Source organism: Pipistrellus kuhlii, unplaced genomic scaffold (assembly GCF_014108245.1).
Source record: "Pipistrellus kuhlii isolate mPipKuh1 unplaced genomic scaffold, mPipKuh1.p scaffold_m20_p_13, whole genome shotgun sequence".
NCBI lineage: Eukaryota > Metazoa > Chordata > Mammalia > Chiroptera > Vespertilionidae > Pipistrellus > Pipistrellus kuhlii.
This window is the reverse complement of record NW_023425438.1, coordinates 4,186,730-4,214,646: the sequence shown is the minus strand read 5'-3', so window position 1 is coordinate 4,214,646 and position 27,917 is coordinate 4,186,730. Positions and strand designations below refer to the sequence as shown.

At 57.0% G+C, this 27,917-nt stretch overlaps 1 long non-coding RNA gene across 1 annotated transcript in view; it reads left to right on the top strand.

Annotated features, from left to right (window-relative positions):
- Nucleotides 1-582: 582 nt before the first annotated feature.
- Nucleotides 583-27,917, top strand: part of LOC123652202 — a 46,772-nt gene continuing 19,437 nt past the window's right edge. Inside the window, exon 1 of the long non-coding RNA XR_006741373.1 lies at nt 583-862. This is a non-coding gene — a long non-coding RNA (uncharacterized LOC123652202). The remainder of the gene's footprint in view (nt 863-27,917) is intronic.

Genomic DNA, 27,917 nt, shown 5'->3' with positions numbered 1-27,917 from the left:
GCACCCCCGGAGGAGCCCAGCCCAAGGCGGAAGGTGGCCAGGAGGTGAAGTGGCCCCACCCGAGCTTGGGCTGCTGGCGGCCTAAGGGCCTGGCTGGGAGCCACTCCCCGCTGCCCACGGGGACAGGAGACCAGAGAGACAGCATTCTCACCTCAGGCCTCTTTGGAGGGCCCTGTCCTGCTTCGTGCCCCGAAGCCCATGACTGATCCCCTGGCAGTCACCTGCCCAGCACCACCAGTCCTGTGGGATGGGGTCCCATGGCTGTGCTCCCACCACCTCCCCGCCCACTGCCAGGCCTCCTGCTGCCTGCTGGGCCGGTGTCCTGCATCCCCGCCCCGTCTCCATCCCTGTCGTCTCCGCTGGTCTCTGTCTCCGCTGGCCGTGAGGTCCCTCCTCTGCCGCCTGGCTGGAGTGTGAGCCATCAGATACCAGCGCTGACGCTGCTTTCCCAGAAGGGGTTTGCCCAGACCAGAACTCAGGATCCACGTGGAAATGCTACCTACCGAGGAAAAGGCTGAGTGGCCAGAAAGGAAGGAGAGCCCCACCCCTCACCCCCTCCCAATTTCCCATCAGACACAGGGCTTTACGGCAGGAAGGCCTGCCCGCGGGAGCCTCGGCCGCCTGCCCGGGGCCTGTGTCTGCCCAGCAGATGGATTTCACCGGCTGCAGGAGGGATGGCTACCCAGCGTTAACCATCACCATGGAGCAGCCGGTCAGCCCCAGCTAGGCTGGCGGAGGGGCACCCTGCGGCTGGTCAGGCCCCTGTGGCCCCCTAACACTCACAGCCATCCTTCATCCCCCAGCCCGTCCCAGGAAGCGGTCTGGGCCCTGCTGTTATGGAGCTACCCGGAGAGAAAGGCAGGTAGGCCTGTGCTGTGTCATGGTCCTGCCTCTGTGTCCACGCCCAGCCTCCGTGTCCACGCCCAGCCTCCGTGTCCACGCCCAGCCTCTGTGTCCACATCCAGCCTCCATATCCATCCCCAGCCTCTGTGTCCAGCCTCAGCCTCCGTGTCCAGCCCCAGCCTCTGTGTCCATCCCCAGCCTCTGTGTCCACATCCAGCCTCCATATCCAGCCCCAGACTCTGTGTCCAGCCCCAGCCTCTGTGTCCAGCCTCAGCCTCTGTGTCCAGCCTCAGCCTCTGTGTCCAGCCCCAGCCTCTGTGTCCACGCTCAGCCTCCGTGTCCATCCCCAGCCTCTATGTCCAGCCCCAGCCTCTGTGTCCAGCCTCAGCCTCTGTGTCCAGCCCCAGCCTCCGTGTCCAGCCCCAGCCTCTGTGTCCAGCCTCAGCCTCCGTGTCCAGCCCCCACCCATGCGGAGAGGGCCGGGAAGCCGGTGCTGCTGAGACAGAGGCCACGTCTACAGGGAAGGGGTGTGATCCCAGCTGGTGCAGCCAGAGTAACAAGCTGGTTGACGGAGCCTGGCGCTCCCTCTGGGCCTCTCGGTGGGAATGGAAGCGAGGGAGCGAGGAGGACGGGTTCCCTGATGGCCCTCCCCGGCCCCTCTGCACACAGCTGTGCCCAGACCCAGTGAGCCAGGGCCCGGGGCCTGGACTGGACGGTGGGGGTGGGGGGCTCTCCTGTGGCTCTGGGCCCGCTGCTCCTGGCTCCCCTGCGCCTGGAACGTCTGTCCCCACAGCTTTCGGGGAGGAGGTGGGGTGGGGGAGCACCGTGCGCTGGGAGGGGCTTTCTCTGTCCCGCGCCGCTCCCTGGTCCCAGTGCTCCCGTCCCGCCCCCTCGGGAGGGCTGGGACAGTCTTCCAGAGCGCCGCCCTTCCTGGGAGCACGGACCGCGTGCTCAGACCCAGGAGGCCGGGCGGGATGGCTCCGTGTCCCCGTGGGGAAGCACTGGCCTTTCCTTTCTCTCCACATCGCCCATACCCCACGTCTGGGGCCCTGGCAGTACCAATGCCAAGGGGATTCGTGGGGCACGGACTCACGGTGGAGAGATGGAGACTCTGAGCGATCCCCACAGCGGATCCGCACTGACAGGTGGCCGGTCATGGCAAAGGGGGTGAGCCGTTCGTTCCTCTTGGGGACCCGAATCTGAGGGAGCGGAGGGCCCCTCCCGCCCTCAGGGCACATGCGGACCCAGAGCAGGTAGCACAGACCCGCGGACAACACACGCCAGGGGCCGGGGCCAAGCATCAGCGCCCGCCAGAGGGAGAGGAGCGTGGCCAGAAGAGAGAGGGGCAAAAGCGAGGGGCCTGAGCTGGAGGGGCTGGACCGGCAGAAGTGAGGGGGGGAGGGGGGCTTAGAGAGGAGTGGAGGTACCACAGCAGAACTCCCCTCCCCCGTCCTCCGTGTGCCTGGTGAACATGACCCTGAAGTAGAGGCCAGTGTCAGGGCTCCCTGCACAGGCTGGTGGGCAGCTTGGCATGTGTACAGCCATCACAAGGCTGGGGTGTGGGCATTGCACAGACACCCCCTCCCCCGCTCCCATATACACAGGTCCCTGTTGGAACGGGCTGTGCTGGAGACAGGACAGGCAGCTCCCACAGGCACTGGCTCTGTCCCCTGGCGCTGCGGAGGATGAGGCTCTGTGTCCACAGGGGGCTCCCCGTCTGCCTGGGAAGGACACACCCCAGACCCGAGGGGATAGGCGGAGTGTGAGTAAGCGCTCACTGGCTGTGTCACCCTGGCCTGCGGGGTGAGTAATGGGGCCAGACACCGCCATGGGACAGATGGAAGCCTCCCTGGGCCACGAGTCTCTTTCTTCTCTGGGGTCTGAATCACAGCGGCCTTTTCCCAGACGGGAGCATGCAGAGACTCCCACGGCCTTTTTCCTGCTGCCTCAGTGTGACCGGCAGGCTCCGGGGGCCTGGGACGGTGAGGTGGGGTCTGCTGAGCACAGCGCTGCAGCAGGCGAGGCTCGGGGAGCAGGGAGCAGGCCTGTGCACTCCCACAATGCCCTGTCTGCAGCTGCGGGTGTGTTTCTGGGAACGACCATTGAGCTGCTCTGTCATCCCAGAGATATGGGCGATTGCTCCACACTTGGTTTGAAGATTCCTCCCCTCCCTGCCTCCCTCCAAAGAGCTGAGTCAGCAACGAGAAGTGATGAGGCATGCTTTGCTGGAGTTGACCCAGAGTGAGTGTGTGTGTGTGTGTGTGTGTGTGTGTGTGTGTGTATCCTGCTCAGCATGGCCAGAGAGGGTGGGGGGAGGGGAAGTGACATGCCCAGAGACCCCTGCCATGGACAGAGCAGGTTCCCTGGCCTAGCTCAGTGCCGGCAGGGGGAGGGGTGGGAGAGAGGCAGGGGTGGGGTCAGCCCCAACACTCATAAAACCTCTTCGCCTGAGTGTTTATGGGCCCAGGTCCCTGTGGTAAGCCTTTAAAGTAACAGCAGACTCCCGTGTGTTCCTAAGATCCTCTCTGTCTGCATATGCTGCCCCGGCCAGCCCTCTCCCCGCCGTGCGGGACCTCCCACACCACGGCCAGTGGGAGCTGGAGAAGCAGGGGCTGCAGAGCACCCTATGGGTCGCCCTGCCACAGGCCATGTTCCTACATGATAGCGACCAACCTGAAAATACATGCGAAAAACATCCTCTTCACAACACAACAAAAACTCACAAAAAAAAACTTAAGACCAAGCCCCCAAAAGAATGTCAGAGCTTCTGTGAAGAGAACCTTAAGACGTAATAACGAGCACAAAAGAAGACCCAAATGAAGGGGGGTGTATACTATATTGGGAAAACAATGTTATGAATTGTGGAAGTTATTTATAAATTCAGTACAATCCCAATAACCATCTCCCTGGGATTCCTAATTAAAATGGACGAGGCAGTGATTAATATTCCCATGGGGGAAATGCACAAGAAAAAGACTGCTTTGAAAAAGAAGAACAATGAAGGGAAACATCCTGCCAGATACAAGACACGTTTTTAAAGCTATAGACATTAAAAAACTTAGAAAAGAAGTGCCGCTGGCATACATACGCATGGGGATAAATAAAGGTAAATAAAACGAGAAAAGAATAAAAAACCCCACCACCATCGGGACAGACAAACAGACCAGTGGAACTAAGCCCTGAGCGCAGAAACAGACCCTCAGATATATGGGACGACAGAGCACCATAAAACTGGTGTTTCAAGTAAGTGAAAAAGCATTCGCTTGCAAATGTCGGGAGAGATGACTGCAGAAACTGAAAATCAAGCTACTCGGCACCATTCATGATACAAAACTGTGGATTCCTTAAGGAGAAAGATAATTTTTTAAAACATACAAAAGAATTAGAAAACATAGGTGATTTGTATGGTTCTGTAATAAAAAAGCTTGTGAAATGATTTTTCCCCCCATAGGTACAGACAACCTCTTCTAAAATGTACGTGGAAATGTGATGAACGTAAAAGAGCTAAAATAGTTCTGTAAAAGAAGCATTAAGTGAGAATCAATCTACCCAACTTCCCAGACAGTGTGTGACAGTAACTGAGGCTGCATGGTGTTGGCAGAGGGGCAGACACATAGGTCAATGGAACAGAAAGGAGAGTCCAGTGATAGGCCCGCAGAAATATGCCCAGCTGACAAAGGTGCAACAGCAATTCGGGGGTGGAGGGCAGCCTTTGGAATAAATGGTGCTTGGACAATGGGACATCCATAGGCAAAAAAATGAAAATGGACCTGGACCCCGCACCTTATACAAAAAGTAACTCAAAATGGAGCACAAACTTAAATAGGAAACATAACCCTTGAAAACGCGGAGAAAAACAAACATCAGCAAAGCGTCTTGGAGACCTTGAGCTAAGCAGACGTGTTAGCCTTGACGCCAAAAGTACAATTGGGCTTTATCCAAGTTGGAAACTTTTGCTTTTTTTAATTTAATATTTTTATTGATTTCAGAGGGGAAGTGGGGGGAGAGAGAGAGAGAGAGAGAGAGAGAGAGAGAGAGAGAGATCAATGATGAGAGAGAATCATTGATCACACACACACACACACACACACACACACACACAAAAGAGTGAGGAGCTTTTACTATTGTCTTTTTTTTTGCGGGGGGGGGGGGTTAGGGGTGATCAGGCCAGCAGGAAAGAGCAGTTAAGGGTGATCAGGCCATCATGGGAGCAGTTAGGGGCATTAGGGGCAATCAGACAGGCAGGCAGGAGAGCAGTTAGGGGCATTAGGGGCGATCAGGCAGGCAGGCAGGTGAGCAGTTAGGAGCCAGCAGTCCCGGATTTCAAGAGCGTGCAAGCTGGGCTGAGGGACATTGGTGCACGGGGCCTCTAGTGTTAACACAAGAAATAGTCAAATCTGTGAAGAATTTTCGTGAGCCCTACCCGGTTTGGCTCAGTGGGTAGTGTCGGCCTGTGGACTGAAGGGTCCCTGGCTCGATTCCAGTCAAGAAGGGCACATGCCCGGGTTGTGGGCTCGATCCCTAGTAGGGGGCATGCAGCAGGCAGCCAATCAATCACTATTTATTGTCTTTCATTTGCCAGCAGGACCCACCAGCCTACTAGGGCAGGTAAAAACCACACCTGCCTGTGTTTAAAGTCACAGAGGTGACCAATAAGACCTCTGGCCCTGGAGCCAGTGGCCGCGTTGGATGACTGGGGCCCTCAGTGAGATCAGCCGCCGCGCACCCGGATTCTGCCCTCCCTGGCTCCAGTGGCTCCTGCTGGTCCCGGGTGCTCTGTAGATCAGGCCTCCCGTGCCCATCAGCACCCCCACCACTGAGGCAGCCCCTCCCCTCTGTGGGCAAAGTTGACAAACCTTTTACGGCAAAGAGGAAGTGGCAGGGTGGTCTGCGGGGGACTTGTCAACGGGTGGCTTGTCCCAGCCCCGTCTCTGGCCTCCACATGTCCCACGGTAAGCCGGCCCCATGCAGCTGAGGTTTGCATCGGGGTCTGCCGGGCAGCCCTGCACACGGAGCCATGAAAACGAGCCGGCCCTTGGCTCCGAAGGAGACTTTAGACCTCCCTCCGGGCGCTCACAGCCCACATCTTCTGCCCGCCACCATGTGCTGCAGGAAGTGCAGGAGCAGTAAATCAGATCGCTCTCACGAAGGTCCCCGGACTTAATGGGGCACAGGCACTCCAGCAGGAGTGGCTGCCAGGCGGAGGACTTTTAAATGAACCTCATTTTCCCACTGATTTTCATTCTAAAACCAGGAATGTGCTCTTCTGGAGAAAAGAATAATTGGCCGCTTAGACACGATTTTTTTGTTCCCAGCTTTATGGAGGTATAATTAACAAATAACGTCGTATATATTTAAAGGGCACAACGTGATGATTTGGTATAAATACACATTGTGAAATGATTACCACAATCAACTTAATTAACACATCCATCACCTCAAATTGTTGCTTTTTTTTTTTTTTTTTTTTTTTTTTTGGTGGTGAGAACACTTAAGCCGTACTTTCTAAGCAAATTTCAAGTATACAGTACAGTATTGTTAACAATAGCCACCGTGCTGTATGTTAGGTTCCAGAGTTTATTTGTTTTATAAGTAAAAGTGTGTTGCCTTACCATGTATCTCTCCGTTTCTCCCACTCCCAGCTCCTGGGAACCACCAATCTGCTCTCTGGTTCAATGAGTTTGACTTTTTCTTTCTTTCTTTTTTTTTTTTTTAGATTCCACATGCTATATAAGTTATAGCATGCAGTATTTATCTCTGGCTGGCTCATTTCACTTAGCATAATGCTCTCCAGGTGCATCTGTGTTGTTGCACATGTCCTCTTTTTAATGTCAGAATAGTATTCCCTTATAAATATACTAGAGGCCCGGTGCACAAATTCGTGCACAGGTGGGGTCCCTCGGGGTGCCCTGCGGGGATCAGGCTGAAACCCATAGTCCAATGCCGCCTTGCAGCTCCTACCTGGCCCTGCTGCTCATCCTGGCCCCACTGTGCCTGCCTCCCACCCAATCAGTCCAATCCAGAGAGGCTCATGCTGCCACCGCAGTGCTTGCCAGCCATGGACCCTGCATCAGGTGCCCTCCTGAGGGAAGTGGCCTGTAGGATCGGGCCAAAACTGCCTCTCAGACATCCCCAGAGGAGTCCCAGATTGCGAGAGGTCAGAGGCCAGGCCAAGGGATCCCCACCAGAGCATGATCGGGGCAGGGGAGGGACTGTGGAAGGCTCCAGGGTGTGTCCGGCACCATCTCACCCAGTCCCAATCAAGACCGATTTGGGCCGGCCAGCAGGTGAGGGAGGGGGAGGTTAGCCAGCCGGGGAGGGACTGTGGGAGGGCTCCAGGGCATATCCAACCCATCTTGCTCAGTCCTGATCAGCTGGACCAGCAGCAAGCTAACCTATTGGTCAGAGTGTCTACCCCCTGATGGTCATAGCAACTGGTAAACCAGTCAACTGTCTGCCCCCTGGTGGTCAGTGCACATCATCACAAGTGGTTGAATGGCGTTAGCATATCATTAGCATATTACACTTTGATTGGTTTAACAGTTGACCAATCACCGGATAACCAGACACAGCATATTAGGCTTTTATTATATAGGCTATTATGTACTATAAATGTACCTGTCACATTTTCTTTGTCCATTCACCTGTCCACAGACACTCAGGTGGACTCTGTGAATAGGGCAACCACAGAGGAAGCTGATATCTCTTTGAGCTCCTGTTTCATTTTCTCTGAGTACATCCCAAGCAGTAGGATTGCTGCATCCTATGGTCGTTCTGTTTTTAGTTTTTTTGAGGAACCTCCTACTGTTTTCCATAATGGGCTTGGCAAAGCGCTGAGTGTTTCCGGTGTTCTCTGGCAAACCCGGCTTTGTTTCCTACGTGCATGCGGAACTTACAGCAGCCTGAGCCCGCCAGCCACCACACGATGGACTCACAGGACACCTGAATTCCCCAGAACTTTATTTCCTGGGTCCTTCCTTTAAGGTCTTTTTTTTTTTTTTAATAGATTTTTTATTGATTTCAAATAGGAAGGGAGAGGGGGAGAGTGATAGAAACATCAATGACGAGTGAGAATCATTGATTGGCTGCCTCCTGCACACCCCCTGTTGGATTTTCGAGCCCACAACCCGGGCATGTGGCCCTGACCAGGAATCGAACCGTAAGAGGAGTCTTTTACCGGATTTAACAATGCCACTTCCTACCCCGTGACAGTGGGAAATGTGTACAACCGCTCCGGGCCTCCGGTTCTCTGCAGTCCTGGGGGAAACGTAACACCTGGGGTTATTGGGATGGCTCGTCTGAACGAAATGGGAACGTGGTGTGAGGGTGCCCCGCACAGCACCCGGGGGAGCTCAGTCAGCAGGTATCGCAAAGGCTCCGTCTGCTCCTTTGCCCCTTAATCAATCTGGTAAGCGAATTTGTGAAGCCAGGGATGCCTGCTCTCAGATCACAGAAACTGCCCGTTTCTGGGGCGAGAGGTTATTCGCGAGGTTGCCTCTGGCCACCACGGTTCAGGTCCAGCCCAGGGGGGAGGGGGGAGGGGGTCCCTTCTGAGCTGGTGGCGAGAGACTTCATTCTGGAACAAAGGAGCAACCGTGATAAACAAACAAACAAACAAACAAACAAAAACAAAACATAAAACAAACCCAAGCCTTTGTCTTCTCTCGGTCTGGGGACCAGAGTCGTGTGTGCGCCTGCAGGGGAGAGCAGGCCACGTGACCCAGGCCGGGCCTGAAAGCCATGCCTCTGCCTGCTGGCCTGCACACCCCGTAATTGCATGCAGACGTTCCCTTTGATCCCATCCTAATACCGATTTACAGCTCCGCTTCCCTGTGACCCCAGAGAGAGCCCTGGTCTAGGTGCGCGCTCCGAACCGGAGCCCTGGAGGAGGGTGTCTGTGGGCTCCTGCAGGGGCATCGAGGGGGGGTGCCCTCACCTTTACTTCTCCTTCCCCAAGTTCTTCCCCCAATGAGGCTCCCTCCCCCTGTGGCGAGGGGGCATTTTCCTCCGAGCGGCTCTGGTGAGCAGTGGAGGCAGAAAAGCATTTTTTTTTTTTTTTTTTTTTTTTTTTTTTGTGGTTTGCTCCAGGCCAGGCAGCGTTTCCATTCTGCTCTTTTATGATGATCATGATTACTTCATTACCTTCCCCTGATGGGGTTTCTCTGGGTCCCCGTCTGTTTTTAATAAGAAGCAGACGGAAAACAAAGTTTCGGTTGTGTTTGAAATCTTCAGCTTTTTCTCTCCCTCCCCTCCCCCCCCCTTCCTGAAATAATAGGTTCAAGAATTTTATTTGTCTTCTGAGGTTCTGAGGTTGCCTCCTTAGTGCTCAGACCCAGGTCCTCGGGGAGCAGGGAAGTGGCCCTCAGAAAGCCACCGTCGGATGCAGGTTCCCAGGCTCTGCTGACTCCGGAACTCCGAGGTGAGGCCCGGCTTTGAGCAAACATCCCGGTGATCCAGTGGATATTGCAGTCCGAGAACAGGGTCAAGGGGGGAAGATCCAACAGCAATCCTTCTTTTAAAAAAATATATTTTATTGATTTTTTTTACAGAAAGGAAGGGAGAGGGATAAAGAGTTAGAAACATCCACGAGAGAGAAACATCCATCAGCTGCCTCCTGCACACCCCCCACTGGGAATGTGCCTGCAACCAAGGTACATACCTTTGACCGGAATCAAACCTAGGACCCTTCAGTTCGAAGGCCAACGCTCTAGCCACTGAGTCAAACCGGTTTCCGCAGCAATCCTTCTTTTTAATTGCCATATAATTCAAATACCGTAAACTCATCGTTTTACAGCGGGCAATTCCGTGGTTTTCAGTATGGTCACGAGGTTGCACAATCATCACCACTATCCACTTCAGAGCATTTCTAACCTAGAAAGAAAGCTTGAGCCCTAAGCGGTTTGGCTCAGTGGACAGAGCCTTGGCCTCTGGACTGAAGTGTCCCAGGTTCGATTCCAGTCAAGGCAATGAACCTTGGTTGCGGGCACATCCCTAGTAGGGGGTTTGCAGGAGGCAGCTGATCGAAGTTTTTCTCTTCAGCGATGTTTCTCTCTATCCCCCTCTCCCTTCCTCTCTCTAAAAAATCAATAAAATATATATTTTTAAAAAGCGCCGAAAACCGGTTTGGCTCAATGGATAGAGCGTCGGCTTGGGGACTGAAAGGTCCCGGGTTCGATTCCGGTCAAGGGCATGTACCTTGGTTGCGGGCATATCCCCAGTAGGGGGTGTGCAAGAGGCAGCTGATCGATGACTCTCTCATCGATGTTTCTAACTCTCTCTCTCCCTTCCTCTCTGTACAAAATCAATAAAATATATTTAAAAAAAAAAGAAAAAGAAAGAAAGAAACCTCGAAACTATGAACAGCGAGTCTCACTTTCTCCCTCTCCTACCCTCTGGCAGCCACGAATCGGTTTTCTGTTTCTAGGCGTATTCTGGACATTTCATATAAATGATATCCTATCATGCATGGCCTTTTGTGTCTGGCATAATGTTTTCAAGGTTTATCTATATTGTGGCCTGTATCCGTACCTCATTTTTCATTGCTGTATAATATGCCATGATAAGGCTCTATCTCGTCTTGTTTGTCCATTAGTGAGTTGGTATCAATCACTGCTTACTGCGCGCCGTTTTTGTGCCACACAGTCCGGAGGCTGCCCAGGGCTGGGGATGAGTTCCCCAATAGTTCTGGGAATCAGAAGAGGAAACAGAAGAGGCAGCCTCAGCCGAAACCGGTTTGGCTCAGTGGATAGAGCGTCGGCCTGTGGACTGAAGGGTTTCGGGTTCGATTCCGGTCAAGGGCATGTACTTTGGTTGGGGGCACATCCCCACTGGGGGGAGGTGCAAGAGGCAGCTGATCAATGTTTCTCTCTCTCATCGATGTTTCTAACTTTCTGTCCCTCTCCCTCTCTGTAAAAAAATCAATAAAATATTTTTTTTTTTTTAAAAAAAGGAAGAAAGAAAAGGCAGCCTCAGACACAATGCAGAACGAACTGGCGATGGATGGATGGGAGGCCACACACCCAAAAAGAGAAAGTGAACTTGGAGATACAGCATGGTGGTGGGTGGGGCTGCCCAAAGTCAGGGTCAGGGGTGACAGTCACTCAGCCACGTGTGGGGACCTTGACTGCCAGTTGGGTCTGGGCCCTGGGGTCCCAGAGACGAATCAGACAGGATACACCCCACGGGACCCGCAGACTCTGAAGGAGGGAACACGTGGACCTGGATTGTGGCTTAATACAGCGCAGCTGTGGGGGGAGAGGAGGCCCCTTCGGCTTAGGGGTTGAGATCGACGAAGGGGAAGCAGTGTGGGAACTGGGCTTGGCGGCGTGGGTAGGACTCAGGGACGGTGATGGACAACGGGGCCAAGTCCTGAAAACAGTCAGGGACCCAGCGTCTGAGACCGGCTCAGGGACAGAGTTCCAAGACTTGGTCAGTCATTTCCAACCCTGGCTGCACACCACAGTTACCCAGGGCTCAGACAACAGCCACCAAAGCCTGTGCTCTCTCCGGAGAGGTTCTGCTTTAATTACATCGCTTTAGGGCAGCCCAGGTGGCAGTCTTTATTAAAGGCTCCCACGTGACTCTAATGAGCAGCCAGCATTATGAAGCACTGAGTTGGAGGGCTCCAGGCTCGCAGAGAGAGATGGTGGGACCCCAGCCTGGTGTGTTGCGTTGGCAGTGGATGGTGGTAGGCAAGCTGACTGCATCGTTTATTACCCAAACTGGGGCACGTTTTGCATGAGTCGAGGAGCTGTTATTATTATTTAGAAAAGATATTTTTATTGATTTCAAGAGAAAAAGGGGAGGGAGAGAGGCATAGAAACATCAACGATGAGAGAAAATCATTGATTGGCTGCCTCCTGCATGCCCCCTACTGGGGATCGAGCCCAAAACCTCGAGCATGCGCCCCTGATCGGGAATGAAACTGTGATCTGCTGGTTCATAGGTGGATGCTCAACCCCTGAGCCACACTGGCCGGATGAGGAGGGGCTATTATTAATGACTAGAAGCCCAGTGCGGTCCAGCCCGCCCTCCCCATGGTGGGTGATCAGGCCAGGCCAGCTGGGGAAGGGGCCGTGGGTGGTTGGCCCCACCCCCTAGTTGAACTCCAGTCAAACTCCTGGTGGAGGGGGAAATTTGCATATTAGCCTTTTATTATATAGGATGTTAGGGCAGCAGGTTGTCCTGGACCCACAGACCTTCAAATGCAGGCTAGGGGATTGGAGCTGCACCTCATCAGGCATGGGAGCCAGGGAAGGTTCGGGAGCAGAGCCCTGACACCTGATAAACCCGGGGCTTTAAGAAGAAGAAGGAAGCAGCAGGCTCGGCGGGGTTGGCAGGAAGGCAGAGGGGCCTGGGAGGGTTGACCTGGGACCATGAGGAGGCAGATGCAGGGTGAGAACTTCGCACCGTCCCTCTGCTCACTTGTTATCTGAGACCCGGGGAGCCTCCTGGGAGGGCTCAGGAGAAGGTTTCCCCAGGTGTCCCGGTGCCCTGCCCAGCTGCCCCGGGGGCGCCCACCTCCTTGGGAGGCCCAGCCTCCCTCCGCGCCTCCTCCAGCTCCCGGAGGTGCTCCTGTTCATGCCTTTTCTCTCCCTTCACCTCCCGCCTGGCAGAGCTGGTCGGATGAGCTGTCCACCCGTCCGCCCAGCCCAAGGCCGAACACTGAGCGTGAGGATTTGGGCCCGGCTCCGAGCAGGGCACGCTGCTTCCAGAAGCTGGGGGAGCGAGTGGGGCAGGTGGCACCAGCTCTTTGCCTTCCCTGTCCTGACCCCCAGGGCAGAAAGTGTCGTCCCCAGAGCTGGAGGGGGCGAAGGAAAGTGCAGACCTCCTCTTCCTCCCGCAACACGGGCTGGGCCTCCCAGTGGAAGGCAGAGGGGCGCCCCCCTGCGGAACACGGGATGCACGGTTGTAGGGGTGGGGGGGTACAGTGGGCGGAGGAGAGCACGCTGGAGAGAGCAGAAGGGCCAGTTCCTAAAGGCCAGGCCTGCCCCTTGCCCAAGCACTCTGGCCCCTTCCCTCCCTTCTCCACCTGGGATACACATACTTACAATTCTCCCAGAGAACACCCATGCACACACGCATGCCAGCTTGCCCACCCCCAGTGTTCACGGAGGCCGAGGGGGCGCTCCCTGCGAGGACTGGCCCACCCCAGCTCCTGCCACGAACCCCGAGTTGACGAGATGTGTCCTTGGCCCAGGCAGTGGAGGTCGTCTCTGGCCTGGAAAGAAAACCTTCCTTCTCTTTGGGTCCGAGGGGTGGTCCCTGCTGTACCTGGAGCCACATCAGTAGTACCGTTGGGTCGGCTGTGGTTACCTGGCCGGGGGTGGAGGTGGGGGGTGGGGCCAGAGGGGAGGCCACTGCTTCCTAGCAGGAGAGGAAGTCTGTGAGAAAACTGCTTGTGATAAATCTTCGGTGCTGGAGGCCGGTGCTCTCCTGAGAAGTGAACGACCTCAACATCTGCATCTGGAGAATGGGTGTACGGCAGCCTGGTAGGTCAGAACTTTTTTCTCTCTTTAACGCAAGATGCTGTCAGGTACTTTTTCTAGACAACGGATGAGGACTGACTTTGTTCAGGGAAGAAGGCTATGGGACTAAAGGCCCCTCTTGGTCACCCACGGGCCAGGCTCGCAGGCCCCTCTCCGTGCCTGCAGGGAGGTCGCTGGCTGGGGGCCGAGGGACATCAGGGAAAAAAGGGACAAGGACAGTCCTGACCAGTTTGGCTCAGTTGGCCTGCAGACTGAAGGGTCCCAGGTTCGATTCTGGTCCAGGACATGCACCTTGGTTGCGGGCACATCCCCAGTAGGGGGTATGCAGGAGGCAGCTGATCGAGGTTTCTCTCTCGTTGATGTTTCTAACTCTCTTTTCCTCTCCCTTCCTCTCTGTAAAAAAATCAATAATATATATATAAAAGGGGGGGGGATGACGAGGACAATGGCCCCTTCCTGTAGAAGGTGAAATTCCTCTGATGAAGACTGGGACAGAGGGCCCCAGCCGGAGAGGCCCGCAGCCCCAAGGGGTGGCACCGGGAAGAAGGGGGTCAGAGCTGGTGGCCTGGCTCAGCCTCGGGGCCTCCATGTGGCTGGGCGCAGAGGGCGGTGGGCACAGGAGCCTCCCTGGAGGCAGCGGCCTGGGCCATGGCCACTCTTACCTTGAGGACATGGCTGGACTTGGAAGTGTGAGATAAAAGGTAACTGTGGAGCCTGAGTCTGGGCAAGGGGCAGGCCCAGCCCGAGGCACGATCCCAGCAGGCTTTGCAAGGCCATTGCCATAGCTGTACCGTGCACCATGCCAGCGCTGTGGGAGTCGGGGCCTCAGGGTGTTCCATCCGCTCCAGCTGCCCTTCGCAATCAGAATGGCTGCCCCCGGCCCCGGGTGCTCCCAGACTCCACGGGGCAGAGGGGGCAGGTGTGGGGCAGTGGGTGTGGAGGGCGGCTTCCTGCTCTTATGGTCAGAGGCCGTGCCGGCAGCAACTACTGAGTAAATAAGAGGGACTGCGTTTGCGTCCCACACTGGTAAAGAGTGTTTGCTTAGGAGAAAGTCCAGAAAGTTACACAACGCAGTCATTAGTCATCACTGCCAGTGGGTAAGCTATCAGCCGGGACCCTTCTTTTTCCTTTTCATTTCCCTGGGTTTCCCCGCAGGGAGAGCTATTAAGAACACGTCCACAGTGGCTCAATAAGTAATCATGATGCCGCGGCCCCGCGAAAAGGCTTTATTTAGTCTGCTTTCATCCGTTCCAGGAGGCGGGGCGCGAGACAGTGTGTTTTGGAAAGGTTTTTCTCCACCCCAGATGGTTCCAGTAGGAACGCTCGGTGCCTACTGGTGTGTGTTCAACTGTCTGGAAAAACCCATTAGGACGGACGGCAGGCCTTGGCGGGCAGTGGCGGGAGAGCCGGAGCCGCGGTGTCTAGCTAAAGGATCGGGGGGAAGAAGCTTGGCTGCCACGTCTCTGAGGGCGGCGGCTGGGGCAGAGGGAGCCCTCAGTGCCCCGCACCCCCCACCCCAAGGTGCAGAAATTTCCGGGGACAAACGTCAGGCAGGCCGGCTGAGCACATTCCAGCTCCTCCGTGCCGGGAGTGTCTTCGGAGATGCTGTCAGGAAATGACCTCACCCTCCCAGCCACAAAGATGCTCTGTCTGCTGGTTGGCGCATCATCCTGAACATGATGGGAGAGTCCGTGAGGACGGGGGAGCAGTCAGGAGAGGAAGGTGCGCCAGCTACTCCAGCCCGGAGGCTCCGGAGAAAGAGGACAGTGAGGGCAGGGCCAGGGGGGAGCAGGGAGGTGCTATTACCAATGTTGGTGCAGACGTGAGAAAGCAGCGGAGGTCTGGGGCGGCCACAATGCGGTTGGGATGGTTGTCTGTCTACGAGGGATCCGGTTAGCCCCGGGAGGAACGGCAGGACGCGGCGTCCCCATGGGGAGACCAGCACGGTGCACGGCATGGGCCTGGGCCCAGGGGAGCGGGTGAGGACCAGGTCGGAGTCCTAAGCTCCAAGGTGAGCTGGAGTGAGAGGCAGGGAAACCGAGGCAGAATCCTGTCCGGAATACAGAGGCAACATGGCAGGCAAAGTGGGTGGGGATGTGCCTGTGGGGCTACCCAGGCCCACAGGACACGTCTCCGGCCCTGGCACTCGTTCCAGACCCCTCCGGAAACCCTGTCTGTGGAAGGCCGGCCTGGTTTGGCGGGAGGGGCTCAGAGCAGGGCCGGCCTGGTAGCAGACCTCTGAGCTGCTCTGGCTGCTCTTTATTCCTGAGCACGCAATGGAGGGCTTGCCAGCCCACCTCTGTGTGCCTGGTCCCGTGGGTCTGGTGGAGACGGCAGACTTGCAGGCTATATGTCTAACCAGGACCCGGGGATGCTGACGAGCCATGCCTGCCTCCTGAGGCCCAGGTGTTCTCCGAGGAGGGGCCAGCGCCTGGCTCCGTCCGCTCCTCTCCTAGCTCTTGGTCCTTGGCGGGTCCCCTCACCCACCATCCCCCCTCCCTGGCCCCTGGCCTCTGAAGCTGGGAACCATCTCCTCCTCCTGGCGGGGCTTGCACGCTTCTAGTCTCCACTGCCTCTCTGGGGAAGATCTGACCCCTTCCCCGTCGGGCGGTGGGCCGGGGCAGGGGCGATCCTTTGACCGGCAGCTGCTCCTGGAGCCTCAGTGCCCAGGGTAGCCAGGGACCCAGGAAGCCTGGATTCTGGTTTCCAGTCCTGCTGGGCAGGTGTTGAGTGAGGGCTTCGTTACTGGCATCCCCATGGACCCGAATCTGCCCCGTTCAGGCAGAGAGCGCCGTCTAACAATGCCACAGCCCATAACCGACACAGGCTCCTGGCCCCCCAGGTCTCAGCCTCCCCAATGGGAAAGTGAGGCCGCTTAGGCACGCCCCAAGATCCTGACCAGGTCTTCGTTCTTGACTGAGGAGGCAGATGGAGCAGAGGAAAGCCAGGGCTCATGGGAGGAGGTGATGTCAGCTGTGTGGGCCGGGCCTGGGAGGGTGGCTGAGTCACTGGGCATGACGAGGCCGGAGGGGAGCCGGGGTGGGGTGCGGGGCGGGAGCGGGGGGAGGGCTGGAACGAGGAGGCATGTGGTCAGACTGCTGGCGAGGAGGCTGGGGCTGGCAGTGGGGCCACTTCGCCGCTGGTGGATCATCAGGGAACCGCAGCCGCTTGCTGGGAGCGGCCATGCCGTGGGGATGGCTGCTGGGCCCTGACCCGGTGCCCGGGGCTGACTTACGGAGGCCGCTGTGTGACGGGCCCTGGGGAAGCCCCACCTGCCAGTGCCTGCCCCTCAGCTCCGGGCCCCAGTTCTGCGGCCCCTTCTCACAGCGCCTGCTTGTCTGCTCTTAGTCCCTGGGCCCAGGACGCCCCCTAAGACTTGGTGTGGTCGGGGTGCACAGGGGGACCCACACAGGGGCAGCTCCTCCATCTAGTCCCCCATCTAAAACTGTTAGAAAGGGGGTGGCGGCGAGAGTCTGACCAGCCCTGCCCCCCCCCCCCCCGCCCCTTCTCTGCCCTCGTGGCTTTCTGGAGACCCTCGGTGCTTCCAGTGCTGTCACCCCAGGAGCCAGGAGGCTCCAGCAGCTCCGAGACAAGCAGCCCTGTGCCCCCTCCCAGAGGGCACCCCTTGTTGATGGTGCTGGCTCTGAGACTCTCTAGCTCTGTGATCGTGGTGTTCCCCTCCCTGCCCCCTGTCACCTCTCCCTAATGTTGGCCCCCTCGCATGTAGGTTAGGAGCAATCGCTCTTGGTGGCCAGGCTACCTGTGCATGGGGGCTCCACAGGCGATCTGTGGTTGGTCTGGGACTCTTAGCCCAGGACCAAAGGCGCTCTGGGCCTCCCGGGGGCTGGGCCAAGCTGGACCCAGAGGCCTGGGGAGGCGATGGGTGGGCTGCAGGCATCTTTGGCCTTGGGGAAAAGAGGGGAGTGTTGGGAGAGGCAGGGCGTGGGGAGGGAGGGGGCATTCTTGCCCAAGCTGGGCCCTGGTTGGGGGAGGCAGTGCCCCCCAGCAGGGCCTTCTGGCCAGGTGGGGGCTGGCCGGCGAGGTTATCGGAGGGCACAGGAAATACCTGGCATCTGTGGGAACGGGGACTCGGGTCAGGGGTCGCCTCAAATTAAACTTTAAAAAGCCCTCTGTGTGAAGGGAATCAAAGGAGGTGAAGACATTTGCTCTTCCGGAGTCTCCCGAGCCCAGATGGTAGCGGTTAACATTCCTGTGCGGCCAGACAGCGGGCGCTGAGAGCAGCTCCGGGCCGGAGGGCAGCAGCGCCCCCGGGACGCGGTGGGGTCCCCCAGGGCCCCCCCAGGACGCTGACCTGGGAATTCTCGAGCAAAGCGGGGCGCTGTGGGGCGACGGGGTGCTCGGGGGCCCCAGGCCTTGCTGGCCCCCGCTTTGGCGGGCTGTGCCCGGCCTGAAACAGGATCCGGACCCGCTGGCTGCGTCAGAGCAGCTCATTAGCGGAGGCCGGGCCTGCAGATTTATGTCATCTGGGGAAGGGCTTTGATCTGAGCCCAGGGTGAGGGGCAGGCGGCTCTTGGCTCTTAATTGGCATCAGCCAGGCTGATGCTGACCAGGACCCCATCCTGACCAGCCCCAGCCTCTGTGACTGATGCTGCTGGGAGTGTGGGGCTGGGAGTGTGGGGCTGGGGGGGGGGGGGAAGCGGGGCAAGGGCAGAGGGTGTGCGGAGGTTATTCCTGCCCTGGAAGGGGAGGATTAACAGCCCCAAGGGGTCCTTCTCCCTGTAGCCACTCCCCAGCCTTGACCCATCCCTGACCTTGACCCCCTTCCCACTCTGACCTCACCCTGCCCAGGGGTCACCCTAGGCCTGGCCCAGTGCCGGGCACTGTGAGGATATATACCCAGCAGGAAAAGCCAGGTTCAGACCCAGCTGCAAACAGCGGATGCAACCACAGGCTGTGCTGGACAGCCTTCGGCTTGTTCAGCCTGGGGTGTCCTCGCACACGAGGGTTTTCTTCTTTCCTTTCGTTTTCTGGATGGAGAGGAGGGAGGAGGTATGCAGGGGGGAGACTTGGAGACAATAGAGGGAGACAGGAGGAGGGGGCTTTGCAGGTGGAGTTAAATCCAGGCTCTTCAGATGGCAGACGGGGTTATCTGGGCTGAGCGGGGCCCTGGCCAGAGGAAGACAGGGGGTCCGAGGCAGAGAGAGGTGTGACCACGGGAGCAAGGGTCAGAGAGGGAGGTGGGGAGATGTGTGCTGCTGGCTGTGACGATGGAGGAAGGGGACACCAACCAGGGACTCGGGTGGCAGGGTGAAGTTGGAGCGGATTAGGACCTGGACTTCTTCCTGGGCCCCCTGAGGGGACACCGCAGTCCGGCCCCTTGAGGGAGCCCTCACCACGCGGGTTTGGACTTAGTGGGAATGGGGTGGTGATGAATCTGGGGGGTTGGAGCCATGATGTTGTGGTCGCTTGCTACATCAGCCGTAGGAACCAGCCCAATGCCTCCTTCTTCTGGGAATGGCTGGGGAGGGGCCTGGAGTCCAGTGAGATGGGAATGGGGACCGGGGACCAGAGAGGCTAGACAGGGAGGCCGGGATGACAAAGGGCCTCCCGGGTCACAGAAAAGAGCTTGCCTTCCTCCGAGGCAGCCCAGCCGAGCTGTGCACAGAGGAGTGACATCTCAGAGGAGCCCTGCTGGGGAAGAGGCACGGCGGGAAGGGACTAGAGCACATGTGTCAAACACAAGGCCCGCGGGCCAAATCCGTCCCGCCAGGCCTTGAAATGTGGCCCGCACCGCACTGTCATCACTGCACTCTGCTGCGTTTCCATCACAATGACAGTTTATGACTGTTCAGTAAACCATTCGGCCCGCGATTTAGGCTGGATTTTGGATTTTGGCCCCTTCTCTGATTGAGTTCGACACCCCTAGACTAGAGATTGTGACCGGAGGGCCTGCTGCAGGGGTGGGGGCAGCCGAGATGTGGACCCAGAGGCAGCTCGGAGGCAGTGTCTGCTCCCGCCCGTGCGGTGCCCGGGGCGCAGCACAGGGCAAATTCCTCTCCCGCCGGCCCCGTCCTTTCCTTTCCGGCCTCACCCAGCTCTGGGCCAAAGGCTGCGCGGGCCCTGAGATAAGGCGATGGGTTTGGAGGACAGTAAGTGCTGGGGAATGCTCCCGAGGCTCCGTTGGGAAAGGGTAATTGGCATCCTGTGTGTGTGCATGCTCACCCACGCAGAGCACACGGCGCGAGCGCACATGCACAGCAGGAGGGGTTCTAGCACGCCTGTGACCTTTCTCCCTGGCAGCCTTCTCCCTCGCCCTGTCTGATGCCAGGTCTCCAAGGGCGCCTGCCTTTGTGGGCAGCCAGACTGAGGAGCCAAGGGATGGATATCAGAGGTGCATGTGTGTGTGTGTGTGTGTGTGTGTGTGTGTATACATGTTCGCACACAGAGTGCAGCAGACTCATGATTTCCTCACGCTGGTGATCTCTGCTAGGGGAACACTCTGGTTACTTCCTCTAAGAGCTCAGCTGAACCGCATTCATCACGCAGCACAGCACCCGTGGTGCGTACGCCCTGCCCTGGTCCCCAACCCCACCTGCGCCAGGGCAGCCCGGGGAATGCCTCCTGCCCCCTCACCTCCTGGCCTCCCACACACCTGGCTCTTTCTCTGGGCACCATCCCTGTCATACATGACCCATTTCAGGCCTTCTGTGGCAATGACCCTGAAACCCTGGGGGTCTGGAGAAAAGAGAAGGAAAGATCCCTCAGAGCAGGATGACAATTGCAAGGGTGGTGGCAGGCCTGCAAGTGATGGGAGTTGGCAAGGAGCAGGTCTGGGACAAGTGAAGCATGGAGGCTGTGGCAGGGGAGTTGGGGCTGCTGTGATAGGAAGCACAGGGGGACCCAGGCAAGGCCAAGGTGACGGGGCGTGGCTCAATTGATTCCCTTCCCCGTGAGCCAGCTGGGAGGTGGCTCAACCATCCGGTCCCATCACACCACAGGCTTCAGCCTCGGAGCCATTCTCCCTCTCTGGGCGGCACCCAGAGACGGAGCTGGGCAGCCATCCAGTCCCCTGCCCGCGTCTCCAGCCCAGTCTCCTGCCCGCATCTCCAGCCCTTTCTTTTGGAAGCTCAGTCCTGGCATCTGACAGCATGTGTGGTCTCCTCCCTGTACTTGTCCTAAGAGCAGCCTGCCTGCTCAGAATGGCTATCAATGTGATTGTTGTCTTGGTCGTTAACCAAGACCTGACTTACCATGTCAGGTTTGAGGGCTAGGAGGTTGTAGAGCAAGACTCGGCATATCAGCCAATCTCCCCAACAGGAGCATTGCTTTTGATATCTATCACTGAATAGCAACCTCCCAAACTCAGTGGCTTTAAAACAACCATTAGTTCATTGCCTCATGTGGTTCTGTGGGTTGACTGGGTTCAGCTGGCTGGTTCTTCTGCTGGTCTTGCTTGGGGGTCTCTCACGAAGGTGCATTCGGATAAAGGCTGGGACTGGGTCACTGGAGGGTCACCTACAATGACGGGTCAGCTGGCCTTTCATCCTCTCCACGTGGTCTCTCCCGCTGGTCCCTTCAGCAGGATAGCCAGACATCTCACATGGTGACTCAGGTATCTCAATAGTGAACCTTCCAAGAAGAGGAATAGAAGCTGCCATTCCTATGAAAGGCTAAGAGGATCACTTCTGCCGCATTCTGTTGAATGGTGTGTGCCACAGGCCAGCCTGTGTGGAAGGGACTATGTCATGGCACAAGCGCTGGGAGGTGTGCATCATGGGGAAGACTGTCTTTGGAGACCAGCTCACAAGGCCCCGTGGCATGTTAGAGGTGGCAGCTGAGACACCAAGGAGAGAAGAGGCCTGTGGTCAGTGAGAGGTCCAGGTCTCCAGGTCCTCTCAGCTGGGCCTAGGAGGTGCCGGGCTGATCTTGGCTCTCCCTGGCACGGAGGAGGCATGTGTAGGCAGACCTCCTGGCATATAGCACCCCCAAGTCCCCACCCTTTGCCTGTGCTCAGGGCTTTGGCCTCACTGTCCTCTGGCTGGATGCACCCTGACAGGCCACTTTAACACACAGGGTAACAGGAGCTTTTAGCATGGCTGTGGGTGTCGGGCCATGGCAGGGGGAATGCCAGTCTCCTATACCCAACTGCTTCCTGGGCACTTCTACCTGGTTATCCCGAAACTCAGTGCATCTAGCTCTAATCCCCGTCTCCTCCCCCAGCCCTCCTGAGGCAGGCTCTCCTGAGAGCGCCAAGGGCATCAGGCCTTCTAGAGGAGATGGCCCAGGGGACTCCCAGGGGCTTCTCTGGCCTTTATTACAGAGCAGAAAAACCAAGTTCAATGTCTGGAAGTGCTCTTGTTCTACAGTAAAACAAGGATGCTCACCATCCCCGGCTCAAGACTATCTCCTGACAACCAAAGTGAATAAATTGTTTAAAAACATGGTGTGCTGTAGTCAAGGGAGGGATTGCGTTTAAGACAGGGGTGTTTGACCCCTTCTGAGTATCCACTCCCTGCTTCTTCTGAGAACCAGAGGAAATCCATCCCACTGGGCTGGGAGAGGCTAGGGCTGTAGGGACTGGCCTCAGAATTCCATTCAGAAACTGGCATGTGACCTCCCACGAGGTCCATGTGAATCCTTCAGGCCTTTTTCCCAGAGCTCTTGGCAAGGCAGTTCCTGTGTCCTTTCATTGATAAGGTCGGGATGGCCTCTCAGGCGGTGGAACCCAGCGGGGAAATATCTGCAGAGGGAGACAGAGCCCCGCGAACATCATCCCAGCCTCTGGATCCAGCACTGCCCGAAGCCTGATCAATCCCATGAGTCCATCAACACATTATCGGTTTTTGTAGCCCAAAGAATCTGAGTATCTTTAAAAACAAAGTATAACTCAGTATCTTTAAAAACAAAACAAAACAAAAACAAAACCCTTTGCTCTCCATCCTCACAATTCCATGACTTTCTTTGAGACCTGGCTCAGATTCTTCCAAGAGGCCTGCTTGACACCCCATCACATCTAGGCAGTTCAGATGGCATGACCGTGTTCCGGTTTGTCTGTAATATTGGAAACGTTTTGGGAAGAGAGTGTTGCTGGACCCCATGTGGTCCTAGAAGCACAGGGGCTTCCCAAGGGCAGGAGTGCGTTGGGCGCCCTGTGTGGATCGTGCGTGCCCGGGGCTCACCGCCTGGGGTGGGGTGGGGTGGGTCCATGTGGGTGAACGGCCATGCCTGCATGAGGTCATGAAGGTAGGTGTGGTGTGTGCATGTGACCAGCGCAGAGGTGATGTGCATACCTGTGCACTGAATGAGGGTGTGAGCCCATGAGCAACAAGACGGGTTCTGCAGGCAGTGGGACCAGTTCAGAGACAAGTCCCTGCAGGCTGGTGGGAGTGTCCCTCTTCAGCCTGGAGGCCCAGGCACGTGTGTGGCCAGGGATCTGGCAATGCCCTCTGCAGCCAGCGGCTGGGATCTCATGGCGTGGTCTCGGGCCGGCCCTTCCTTCACCTTCAGAGCTCAGCTTTGTCTCTTCCACCACAGGGACCTGAGCCTTGCATGTCTGCCCCTGCAGTGTGTGGCACAGGCCCTGGCATGTTGTCCGAGCCCAGTGGTTAGGGTTAGCATGGCATACATGAAGGAATGTATGATCAGATCTATGTGAGTCCCCCCTCCAAGCAGCCCAGGAAGGAAGCAGGACCTGCAGGTGCTGGTTCGGACCCCCCTCACAGTGCTCTCACTCCCCCATGGCTCTTTGTAAGTGTAGGTATCCCTGCCTGAGACACGATCCTCTTTTTCCCTTACACCCACCTGCTATCTGATAGGTCTCAACTTGGACACGACTTCCCCAGGAAGCCCACCCCACCCATCCTGGCATTTATGGAAGTGCTTATCAGGTTGCATTAGAAATGCCAACTTGTCTCCATCGGGCCTCCATAATTGAGCCGGCGGGGCTGGGACCACGTCAGGTTTTGTTTTGCCCTATCCTCACTGCTGGTCTCCATTTGTTCATTTATTCACCAGCTCTTTATTGAACACCCACAAATGTGGTAGCTTAGTTCCAGGGCAGGGGACATGGCAGGGAAGTTCCCCACTCTCACGGAGCATCCACCTGAATCGGGGGAGAGACAGTAAGCAAGTAGACAGGTGGTTTTGATGATGCTGGGTGATCAGAGAGGCCTGGAGAGGTCAGAGGGCACCTCTCATTGAGGCCATGTTGGAGCTGAGACAGGTGAAGGGATATTCCAAGCGAGGGAAGAACTGAAGGGCTCCCGCTCAGGTGGCACTAGGCCCTTCTCCCCAAATGTGACAACAGGATGAAGATTAGAGGAGGAGTGGGGAGAGTTGAGCTCAGAGTGGCAGGTAGGATCGATCCCATTTTGTATGAAATTTTAGGCCATGGCAAAGCATCTAGGTGTTATTCAAATAACAATAAAGAAGTGACATGATCTTATTTCAAATCTCCGGAGGTCATGCTGGCTGTCATGGTAAAATGGGTAGTATGGGACATGAGAAGGATTGGAGTCTCTTAACAGTCATGGTGAGGCTGGCAGTGATAGAGATGGAGAGTAAAGTTGGGTCAGGATGTTTTGGGTTGAGTTTACAGGACTGGGAGAGAAGCTCATGGGCTAGAAAGAGAAAGGGGGAGATCTAGAATGACTATAGTCTTGAGAAACAGTGTGTGCTGGTGCCAGTTATCAAGATGGGAAAGACCAGATTGGGGTGGGGACAGAAATCAAAAGTTTTGTGCCTGTGAGATGTCCAAACAGAGATGCCAAGTAGATATGAGCCTGTGCTCAGTGGAGAGGCATCAGCATACGTTTGGTTTCAAAGCCTAGATGACATCATTAGATAGAGAATGTCTGCAGAATAGCAGGACGCCTGTGACCAGGCCCTGATGCATGGCAATATGTAGAGATTGACTGAAACCAACAGAGGAGCCTGAGATGCGGGGGGAGAGAGAAAGACCAGAGAGAGGAGGGAGGTGGTTTTCACCGAAGCTGAGAGAACAATGAGGAGATAGCCAACCATTCCAGAGCTGCTGGTAGATCCAACAAGAGGGCAGAGAAGTGACCACTGGCTTCTGCAGCATGCAGAATGGCTGGAGGCCTGGACAAGAGCAGTGTCAGAGGAGAGTGGTGATGGGAGACCAGCCCGGTGGGTCTGCAAAGAATGGCAGTGAAGGAGGAGAGCGGCATGTAGAGGACTTTTCTTTTTTTTCTTTATAAAGTATTTTTATTGATTTTAGATAGGGAGAGAGAGATAGAAACATCAATGATGAGAGAGAATCATTGGTTGGCTGCCTCCTGCATGCCCCTTATTGGGGGTTGAGTCCACAACCTGGGCATGTGCCCTGATCAGGAATAAAACCATGACCTCCTACTTCTTGGGTTGACACTCAACCACTGAGCCATACTGCCGAGCTGTGGAGAGCTTTTTAATGAATTTTCACTGCAGTGGAAAGCAAGCAATTGGAACAGTGGCTGCTGGAGGGGAAGGGGCATCAAGGGGGATGTATTTTTTATTTTGATTTTTGTTTTTAAAGAGACAGGAGCTCCTATAGCTTTTACACATGCTGGGAAAGATCTCAATAGAGAGGGGAATTATGATACAGAAGGGATGATAATAAAATAATTTCTTGAGCAAAGATATTGAGAAGGTCAGAGGGATAGGATCCAGAGCTCAAGGTAGAGTTGGCTTTAGGTAGGAATTGGGGTGGTGGGAAAATGAAGGGATTCCTTCTAATATCTCTATTTTCTCAATGTAACGTGAGACGAAACGATTAGCTGAAGAATCAGTGGCATTAGAGGACAGAGAAGAAGGCAGAGTGAACATGCCAGGGATGTGTAGGGGGATAGCGTGTTGGGTGCCCACTCAAGAGTGAGGTCAGTCAGTAGGGCATGTGGCTCTCTCCAGCCACATGGGTGCAGGCATGATGGAGAAGGACACGTGTTCGTTGGGCAACCCAAAGCATGGGCCTGACCAAGAGGATTCACATCTCCAGTGTTCGGCTCACGTTGGCCTCCCTGGCAGAGAGGTCCATCCTATGGCTGCTGTTGCTTGGCATGCTCAGCACTGGGGAACCTCAGCCCTTTCAGTGGCCAGGGTTAGGGGTAGGGGGAGAGACAATCTGGGAGGTGGATGTGCGATAGAGTGATGACATCATTTTATGGGGCGCTTGTTCCTGCTCACCCAGCCCTCCTCACATCCCTCCTCTAGCATGACATAGAGTAACCATTCCCATATGGTGGCCCTGGGAACACAAAGATAACAAAGTGTGGGACCCGCCCAGCCACAGAGAGCTTCCCAGAGGAGTTTTATTGGGGAGCATGTGTGGCTCTGCTGCATCATTAGGCACCCACTCGCCTCTGGAGAAAGGGCTCCTTCATCCCTCGCATGAGTCACCCACCCCTGCACAGACGGCCGGTCCCGTCCACTGCGTTCTCACCACCCCGGCCAGCGCCGAGCACAGCGGCTGGCACAGAAAGAGCTGGGCACCTTCCTCCTGAATAAATGAGTGAGTGGCACATCGAAGCATCAGTCCCTGGGAGGGAAGAAGACCCTTGCCTCCCACCTGGCCAATCAGAGCAGCCCTGCCCTGCCTCCCCTCCTCCCTGCAGAGCCAGGAGGTCCCAGGTTCAAAAAGTTCCTCTTGGGAGGAGAGGGCAGAGGGTTATAGGGGCCTTGAGTCTGGGACAGAAGGGTCTGGTGTCGGTTCAGTTCTGGACACCATGCAGGGTACCCGCTGGGCTGCCCTTTCTCGTGACCTCCTTCCTGGTCATGACCCCTCGGAGGCCCGAGCAGCCTCAGGCACACAAGCCTTGGCTTCTCCCCTGCATGGGGAGGGGGGCTCCTCACGTCAGGTCCAGCGCAGTCTGAGCACAATGGCCACTGCAGTGGCTGCAGGGCCAGGGGGCGGCCAGGCGGGGGTCGTGCCCAGAAGGCATTGCCTTTTGCAGCTGGGCTCCCGTTGGGATTGAGGCTGGAGGGAGACCTGCCCTGGGGATCCAGGCCTGAAGGCACACAGGCTGTCCCACCCAGTCATGGTCATCTGCACCTCAGTCTTCCCGCTGCCCCTTTATCCTGCGAGCCCCCCAAAAGCCCTGGTCTGGCTAGACAGGCACGGTGACCCCCGCTGTCTTCTAGAACTTGCTGAGCCATCCTGAAGGCATCAGTCCTCCGTCTGGCAGGGAGCCAGGAGAAAGGAGGCCAGGTGGGCTGCCTATGGGGGTGCCCACACCGGCTCCGGCTCCTGCGGAGGCCCCGACAGAGCCCTGCTGGGTAGAGGCAGGCCCAGCTGCCAGGCTGCTGACCAGAGAAACCTTGAGGGCCAGGGATGTTGAGAGCCGATGGGCTGGCCAGCCAGGAGCCACCCTCCTGAGATGGTGCAGATGACCCCACCCCCATCTGGGAGATGGGGCTGGGAAAGGAGCATCCAGCTGGGGGGATCCCTCAGGGATCAGTTCCCTCACTGGCAGGGTGGGAGTTAGGCCTTGTCCCTCCCTGCTCCTGCCCGCTTTCCAGGCTTTGTCGTGGTGGCATGACAGCCACCGTGCCGCGGGCGGGTGGTAGCCACGTGACCATACGAGTATCTGTTGAATGAACAAATGAGTTCAGGTCCCCAGGGAGATCAAGCCCCCCGCCCCCACTGCGCCCCACTCCACCAGGGTCACCGTCAAGGACCTGAGCTTCAGTTCCCAGTGCGGGTGGCGGCATCTCTCGTGTTCAGCGGGAGCCCCCGGAGGCTCCCTGAGTGGGAAGAGATGGGAAGAGAGGCAGGCCTGTCTCCGCCCCGGCCCTGAGCCTGGAGCTTTTCAGGAAAGAAAGAGCCATTGACTTGCGCCCTCCGCAGGTAATTGGAACTGACTGATTCCCCTCAGGCCAAACCCCGAGGCGCTGGGCGCTGGGTTGGCAGCCGGGGAAGCGCTGACGGGGCCTGGCCCTGCGCCAGCAGGAGCAGCGTGGGAACGGGGCCGGGAGCCCCTGCTGGGCCCTCGTGGGGGAGTGGGTGTGGGGCCAGACACCAGGCGGCCCTGATGGGCCCTTCTGGGCAACCAGGGCTCACCCCCTCCCTCCCCCCCCAGCCTCTTCTCCTGTGTTACTCATCCCTCTCGGAGGGTTCCCCACACTCTGTCTTTTGGGGGGAGGTGATGAGGGCGCCGTATTCCCGCATCCCCATCAGTGGACATGGCTGCGCTCCTCACAGGGACACCTTGCCCAGCCTCACCCTCAGCGGTGATGGTCGTGTAGTTGGAATAGGGCCTGTGATGGATGGGCAGAAACCCGCGTCCCCAGCAATCCCATCCTCTTTCCTCCAAAGGTTTGCTGTTCTGACACATCAGTGACTCTGTGTGTGGGTACAGGGGTCAGGGGGTAGGTGCCCTTGCCAGAGGCTCTGAGGGGAGCTGCTCTGTGGCTGGCAGCTCTGGGGGCAGCGGCAGCCACACAGGGGCCTGACCTGCCGGAAATTCTCAGTCTGGCCTGGCTGCTCCAGAGCCGGAGGCGGAGGCCGCAGGAAACCGGCCTTTCCTGCCGGGGCTCCCAGCCCTCGGGCACCCCGGTGAGGGCAGGGCACTCTCACACAAAGCTCTTGGGTTGGGTTCCCAACAAACAAGGTCTTGCCCGTGGGGCCCA